The following is an 8,699-nucleotide window of genomic DNA, read 5'->3' as shown; positions in this document are numbered from 1 at the left end:
CCTATGGTGGAATATTTTAAGGCGATAGGCACTATGACTATAGAGAATCTGGGTAAGGCAATAGTTCTGATGGCTAAGAGTGAAGTACATTTGCTTTCTTCTATTTTATCTTTGGTAACTCCCCTTGGATTAAAGAGGATACCGTTTTTTAAAATTAAAGTACAATTTGAGTCCCAGTGTTAAGACCATAAATTTTTGCCAACTATTACATTTCAGCATATGTTAAAGATAATTCATAACCTATATTTTAGAGGCACAAAAATCATCAGTACCATTTTATATTTTTTCTTGTATAAATTCTCTCAGTAAATTTTGGATTTCTAATTGCAATTAGAAAATTGCAGGTATCTGATTAACCTTTTTCTTGTTTTCTCCCTTCCCCCATATCCAGTTTTTTGTTTTTTAAGATCAGTTTTATGTTCAGGTATTTGAAAGACCAGTCCAGTCTACATCAGAACTTTAAGCTCATATTCAGTTATAAGTTTCCCCCATCCTGCAGGTCAGGCCTGGCGCATGACTTGGAGGATACAGTTTCAAGGAGGTATGGTCACTGCTCACATTTGCTCTATCCCCTCTCCTTCCTAAATGGCTGCCTGTGGACAGTCCAAGTTCTGAGAAAGAGAGATGGTGCAGTAGAGGAAAGGAAAATATCCTTTCACTCAGGGGGTTATATGTTCTCTGAGCTGTCACACATCTCCATCAGGGAATAGACTCAACATTTGAGTCCTTTGTTGTGAGTTCTTTGGGGAGGAAGGTGAAGAGCGGACACTAGTTTCTACTCTCCCCAAATTTCTGAAGAATCCTGATGGTTTCCTGAAGATCTTGAGTGCCCTGCTAAGTTCATAGAACAGAACAGACAAAGCATGTCATGTTTAACTCAGCAGCTTCCAGATAGGTAAAGAGATAATGTTTTTTTCTATTTTTTTGCTGATATCTCCAAAATATGCTTCAAGGGCCAAACATGAGAGCATTCTTCATATAATCTTTGATCTTAGTAGATGTTTAGCTTTCTTTCCATTAAGGCTAAAAATAAGGAATTAATAACGTCATTTCTTAATAAGATCTTAGTTGTAGCTTGGTTTCTTTCTTTCTTTCTTTCTTTCTTTCTTTCTTTCTTTCTTTCTTTCTTTCTTTCTTTCTTTCTTTCTTTCTTTCTTTCTTCCTTCCTTCCTTTCTTCCTTTCTTCCTTTCTTCCTTTCTTCCTTTCTTCTTTCTTTCTTTCTCATATAAGAGGAACTTGTCACCTTTCTTGTCTGCTTTAAAATTTTAGCCAAAATTCTGGAAGACCAAAAAAAAGGGAAAAAAAAAAAAAGACATATTCCAAATCCTGTTTTATAGCTATTAAGGATATATGTAGACTAGTTTTACTGGATACCCAATTTGTCTAGTAATTCAAGGAATGTTCAAGATGGACCGCCATCTCAGGGATGCTCTTGCACCAAAGTTTGCCTTTTCTGAGTGCAGGTACAAAGAAGAAAGAAAGGTAAGATACACGGCATTCATTAAAATTTCATTTTCGCTATCCCAAACATATAAAGTGAAGATCATAGCTTATGCAAAAGGTAAAAATGCTGTAAGAAATATTGCTCCTGTATTGCTTAATTTTTAATATGATGGCCAAAATTAAAAGACTAGGATTTGTTTCCACAGGAAAATGGTAACCTTACCAAAACTCACTCTTCTATGGTACAGTAAGTTTTATAAATACTGAGATATAGAGTAAAACAAATAGATGTAATTTTATGTTATCAGGTAAACTTGCAAAGATGAGTGTGGTTATATTTATGCTTGTGTTGGGCAACTGGGGATTTCATGGAACTCCAAAGAAGATTCATGACTGTTATTGATCATTCCTATCTACATCTTACCATTATTGGAAAATTTTAACTATTAAGTGCTTGAGCTATAAAATTAATTATTAGTAAGCACAGAGGTGTTATGTTTTATATTTGTGAATTGGTTTTTCAAATTAGAAAGGAAATTCTATACCAGATTTCATGAGCACATTTTCTCTCTTTTCTTCCCTCTAGTGTCAATGCTTCTGTGGTAGAGTTAATTTAATTTGTGCTTTAGTGAATGTCTTCCCATGTAAACCCAGCCAATTTCTTCCATATACATTTTTATTCCTAAGTGTAATTTGGCTTAGACTTTATACCATAGAGAAACTTCCAGCTAACTACTTGATATCATGTTTTTTTTGGGGGGAAGGGAGAAGAACAAATGAAAGAAAGAAAAATTCTTAATTTCTGTAGATAAATTACTTTATATAAATATTTTTTTTTCAAAACCTAATGGTTTTCCCACTGTGAATGAAACTAACACTATTACATGTTTATATTACATCAATACAGTGCAGCTATTGTGCCTGATTGTTTTGGTGAGTCAATAATTATTTAATTTCATTGAATAATTTTGAAAGAATATCATTTGGAGCTATGAGGAAGCTGATTTTATGGAAATTGGACTGAGAAAGTATTTTGTCCCTTCTCACCTGATGTATAAGGAAAAAAAATCAAGAAAAATAAATAAAAATACGTGTTTCCATCCAAACGATCTTATGTTATTGTTCCACCTGCTGCACTACAGATAATTATGCACAGAGGAAACTCTGTATGTGTGTTTGTACACTGAATGCATACGTAAGTAAGGATGAAATAATGACTAATAAAGGTTCTACAAGTTGATGATGTTTTTTCTCCATAAGTCCTTTGGTTGCAAATACTATTTATTACTTTGTTTTTCAAGAATGAAACAACACTTACAAATCTTAAAATGGACAGTAAATCTGATTTTCCTGATTTGTGACATTTGTAATGTATGCAAATCTACTATGACCCATATAACACTGGCTACAGAGTTAATGAGCAATAGTGACAAGAACTAATGCTTCAGGGAGAGTCTTTAGAAATTTAATGGGCATTGTCATGGCACCTCACACGGTGGGGGAGTTCTGTCTCCAATCAAGAGGTTACTTTTCCTCCTCAAGTAATTTAGAATCCCTTTACCATCATTACGTCCCATGGAGTGAAGACATATACAAAGCCTTCTTGCACAAGACAGACAATCATTCCCAAAGTTAATGAGCAAAGACTGAGAACCACCTGTGACTGTTCAAAGCAGACAGTTTTGTGTGAAAACCAGGAAAAGCCAGAACATAAGCAGGTAAAGGAGATCAAGGTTTATTCAGTGAAAAGGACCTGGGACTTTGATCAGAGCACATCAATGTTTTTGTAGTTCCGGGGACCAGTTGTGAAGATCACATGCGGGATCTGAAGTCACACTGGCTGGATAAGCATATAAGAGTGAAAATAGGGAGGGAGAAACAAAGGCAGAGGAGGGGAAGGGAAGTGGGCATATGGTTACAGAGATCCTAGTTTTTGTTTTTGTTTCAAGAGCTGATACATTTTGCAAAATAAATGAAAGAGGGCCGTGAATGAGCTGTTTCGATTTATGTCAAAACAATCATGACAGACTAAAAGTAGCAGAAATATCATTGATATATATTATTACAGTGACAAGAATTACATGGTGAAATGAAAAATTTTACAGTAGTTGGAGAATAGACACCTGCAAGCAATTATTTCCTAGGACATTAGGTCATAAAATAAAAGGGATGTGATTGAGCTAATTAGATGAAAATTTATTGTTGAAAAAAAGTCAGAGTCTCTATTTTTTTGGTTTAATGAATTTCACTAAAAGTACACGGTTTGGGGGCGCCTGGGTGACTCAGTTGGTTAAGCGACTGCCTTCGGCTCAGGTCATGATCCCAGGGTCCTGGGATCGAGCCCCGCATCCGGCTCCCTGCTCGGCCAGAAACCTGCTTCTCCCCCTCCCACTCCCCCTGCTTGTGTTCCCTCTCACGCTGTCTCTCTCTCTCTCTGTCAATTAAATAAATAAATAAAATCTTTAAAAAAAATTGGTTAAAAGTTCACGGTTTGGCATGGGAGAAAAATCCAAACTCACTCTTAAGGATCTACTTTCTAACACACTTGCCTCATTCTTTCCTGAATATGAGTAATAATATTAAAACTGGGTATGGGTAACAATCTTGTTAGTATGTCAAAATCTTGAAACCATTCAAACTTCTGGAACTACAGATAACTGAAATCCTAAATAATAATCCTAAATAATTTTTAAACATTTTTCTATGCATTATAAAATACAAAATTATGAGAGCATATGCAGGATAGACAGAACAGTATTTTATCTGAAAATTCAACATAAACTTTTGGTAGAACATGAAAATAATGAATGTTTTTATCTCTTGATTTATTTCAAGTTATTTGTAATCAACAAGTATTGTACTTTACATAATTACAAATAAACGTTTTGTCTTTCCTTCTAAGAAAAGATGGAAGACTGTTTCAGTTCCTTAACTGAAAGAGCATATAGACATTGTTGGCCCAATATATGTTGATGTACTTATAATGAAAAACACAGGGTGACTTAGTCTTTTCATACATACAAGTTATGTTACCTGTATTAGGCCTTAGTAAGAGAATTTATATATAAATATATATAATGGGGGGAGGGGCAGAGGGAGAGGGAGAATCTCAAGCAGACTAGATGCTGAGCCCAGAGCCTGTCCCAAGGCTCAATCTCATGACCTTGAGATCATATTCTGGGCTGAAACCAAGAGTGGGATGTTAACAGACTTAGCCACCCAGGTGCCTCTTTTTAAAATATTTTTTAATATTCTTCAAAATAGATCTTAAAAAATTGACAACCTACTATAAAAATGCTAAGCTTTAATGTTAAAATACTTTGAAATGTATCACCACTGATCTTCACATCAAGTTACTGCTTTAAAAATACAAGCTTAATTGATTTTTTTTCTTCAAACAAAATTGTATGACTTTACACAGAATTATTCAAATATTTCAGATAAGTAGAGATTCACCAGAGTGAAATGAAGATCGTAAATTTATACGTGGAATTGTTGTATTGGGCTTTTGATATTGTCAATAGCTAAAAAAACAAAAACAAACAAAACAAAACTCCATTGAAAAAATAGTGCTCAATAGACGTATAAACAACAAAGAATAATCATTTTAAAGAGTTTATCAATGAACATTTCGAGTACCATGGACAAAGATAGAAAACTAAATAATGTAAAAAAAAAAAACAAAAAACTTCTGAGAGCCATTAAAATGCAAATATTCCCTAGTAATGTTCTCCACCTTCTCAGCCAAGAATAATAATTATTCATGTGCTGAATACTCATTCACCAGTGGCTTGATATTAATGAATGCAATGCGGGCTTATTCGTTGGCCTTGACTATTATAGTTTGTTCTCTCTTCCTTATTCTAATTAACTATCAAAATGTATTAAGCCTAATGGGAAAAGACAAATTACCAAGTCTTATTTGAACAATTTAAGTGATTTTGCATTCCTGGTATGCTATTAAGTCAGTTAATGCTGCTTTGAGATACTTCACAGAATTCTTGCTCATTGGTTTCTTATTATTAATGGTGGGTGGTTTTGCTGATATTACAAATCACTTATGTCTAGGATCAGTGTTAATAGTAGACTTAACTTGAATTCTGAAATGACAACAATGGTATATACCTTATAGAAAAGAGAGAGGAAAAAATATGAAAATATGATTGTAGGAAGCAAGATGATTTTTAACATATAAATGCAAAGGTCAAGGTTTGAAACTGATTTGGAGCAACCAAGAAAAATTTAATTGTTCATATGAGATAACAAAGAGAAAGACCTTTCTTCACTGATCATTATAAATTCATTACGAGTTAAAGGAGGAGAAACGATTAACTTAAGGGTTTGTGCAGCCATTTCTCAAATAAAATTAGGAGAAAAGAATGAAACTTTAATTTTACTGTTCAGTTAGTTAAATGAAAACAATAAATCCTTTAAAGAGAATATAGTATTTTTCCCCTCAGAAATAGTTGTATGGTTTTGTTCTCCAAATGTATATAGGTATACGTGCATATATGTATACGAATATTAATGTGTATATGTGTATATATATCATATATAAAATATGTATTAGATATATAAATGTATATATTTGAATTTTAAACACATTAGGTATCAAATTACCTTCCAGCAATACATACTCTCCACTTAACAAATATATTCCCCTCTAGTGCTCTCCACTTTCACCATCCTCTTGTCATAACACTAGTCTATTCCTTGCGTTTCATAATGTACTCAACATGAAATTCAAGAAGAATTACAGTAGCAAGTGTAGCATATAAGAAAAAAGCAAACACAATTCCATGGCAATATGAGAATGACGTCCAGTTATTTTTCTGTTATCATATAGAGTTTAAATATCTACATGGTGTTGCTAACAGAACACTAACTACTATTAGCCATACTTTTTTATAACCTCAAAAGCTCCTTAGAAATGTGCTTCTAGAGATGGCTAGAGTATTGAGAAATGTAGTGTCAGTTCTGATAGATATTATTTGAATGATCACGTTGTGCATAAATCCATCAAATCAGCCACATCCTCAATATATCCCATCAATACAAAGAAAAGAAAATGATTTATCTTTAATCTGGAACTTTTCATATAGTAGAATCCATATAAAATAAAAAAAATGTTAAAATTAGAATCTATAGTAAAGAGATATTTGCTTTGGCAAGTTTGAAGATAAAAAGGTCATGATAGTTCAACATAATCCAAAATTGTCAATATGGTGGTAGCTCTAAGATGCCTGATAGACTCTTGATAAATCACCAAAGGCATAGTCTTTTTAAGATGGCTTATCAGATATCTCTTTATCCTTGTTCTGTAAACATTCAAATGCCCATCAGATATTTTGCTGCTGCTACAAATCCTGCAAAACACAAAAAAGGTGTCACAGCAAAAGCATCAGATAAAAAAAAAAGAAAAAAAAAGATGAGACAGAAAAAATAAACTATATAGAAAGCAATCCTGAGGGTCTCTATCTAAAACGCGTATACCTCCTTGGGGCACCTGGGTGGCTCAGTCGGTTAAGCGTCTGCCTTCAGCTCTGGTCATGATCCCAGGTTCCTGGGATGGAGCCCCGCATTGGTCTCCCAGTGCAGAGGGGAGCCTCTCTCTCTCTCTCTCTCTCTTTCATAGGTAGAATCTTTCAATAAATAAATAAATAAATAAATAAATAAATAAATAAATAAATAAAACACATGTACCCTTCACAGATAGACACTGTGAAGAAAGTAAAGAATTTCAAATTCTGCACTTCACTAATTCAAAGCAAGGTAACTATCTTGACCTGACACTGGATATATAGCACTTGAGGAAAAAAAAAAAAAAAAGTGGAATCATTGGCCAGTGTTCTTAGTTTCCCATACTCATTTGTTACAGAAATCAGTGAAGTTACTGTATTCACAGTGAATACATCAGAGATTAAAATAGCAGAAGAAAACAGAGGTATGCATACAAAAGGAATTAATACGATTCAGGGGATTTTGGATGATGAAATTCATGCAGACTTTTATGTAGCTGTTCCAGAAATAATGCCTGAGGTTACTCCATTAAAGAAGAAACTGAAAAAAAAAATTTTTTTTCAAAGCTTATTTGAAATTCCGTTGGCTGTGACATCCCCAAAATGCTTGAATTATTTAAAATTGGGTATGAGGCAGCAGCTCTTTCTGCCCATGGGTCCTGTCCCTGCGCTTTAATAAAAGCACCATTTTGCACCAAAACAATAAATAAATAAATAATGAATAAACTAAAATTGGGTATGAAATTAAGGCTGATGAAGAAAGGGAAAACTTTCTAGAGAAAGTAGCAACATTGGATCAAATAACTGGATAGTGGCCAATGCACAAAGAATTATCAATGAAGTTTGTAGGATAGAGTTCTGAGTTTGGGACCCTTTATGGTACACACTTGCCTTCATAGTTCAAGTGAAGACTTGTGACTAAAGTCATTGTTGCCTAAATAAGCAGAAACCAAAGAAAGTAAGAAAGATGCTGCCTAAAAGTGTTCAAATGTAAAATTACTTTTATTAGATTAGAAGTAACAGAGAAAATTATAAAACTGCATAATTTCTATATTTGGTGTAGTATTTCTTGATCATCATATTTGAATGTAAATTTTAGCAGCAGAAAAGAAACACAATAAATTCAAAAATAAGAAAATAAGGTTTTCTCTCTGAACTTTACAAAAAAAATCACAATATTGAAAAAGACAATAATACCAACCATTATTTTGTTGATGCTTTAAAATTGTGAGAAGAAAAAAATCACCTTGTAAATGCAGCCCCTATGGATGCCTTAAGTCTTTAAAAATTACATATACATATATATATATAGTTTTATATACATTTTATATAAATATATATATTTTGTATCTTTAAAAGACAGACTGAAAATGTTTTTGTACTCCACCTAACATGAGAGACAAAGAAAATGCTTTAGAATAAATGTGGCAAATATAGAGGGTTTTTTTTTTTTGAATCGTCAGAAATTGTGTAATCAGATCCTCACTGAAAAAAAAAATAAAGTGATGTTTGTATTGAAGGTATTTTCTTTGGAAACATATTCCCCCAAGATAAAAGTTTACAAAATATTTCAAGTAGCTGGTTTGCATTCAAAGACCTCATGTGTCACCGATCTCCCAATTTTACTTTACTTCAGTCAAATCTTTTTTGATATTTCATATATTTGTCAAATTTATACAATTTATACATATGTGCTTTTGTGTGTGTGTGTGTGTGTATGGAAAGAAAACAGATCA

The 8,699-nt window shown here is 33.1% G+C and overlaps 1 pseudogene; it reads left to right on the top strand.

The window, feature by feature from the left end:
• Positions 1-6,663: 6,663 nt before the first annotated feature.
• On the top strand, positions 6,664-7,941 carry LOC113916030 (annotated as a pseudogene).
• The last annotated feature ends 758 nt before the right edge of the window (positions 7,942-8,699 follow it).

The sequence above is a fragment of the Zalophus californianus genome, chromosome 1 (assembly GCF_009762305.2).
Source record: "Zalophus californianus isolate mZalCal1 chromosome 1, mZalCal1.pri.v2, whole genome shotgun sequence".
In the NCBI taxonomy this organism is placed as follows: Eukaryota; Metazoa; Chordata; class Mammalia; order Carnivora; family Otariidae; genus Zalophus; species Zalophus californianus.
This window is presented reverse-complemented; position numbering and strand designations above follow the sequence as displayed.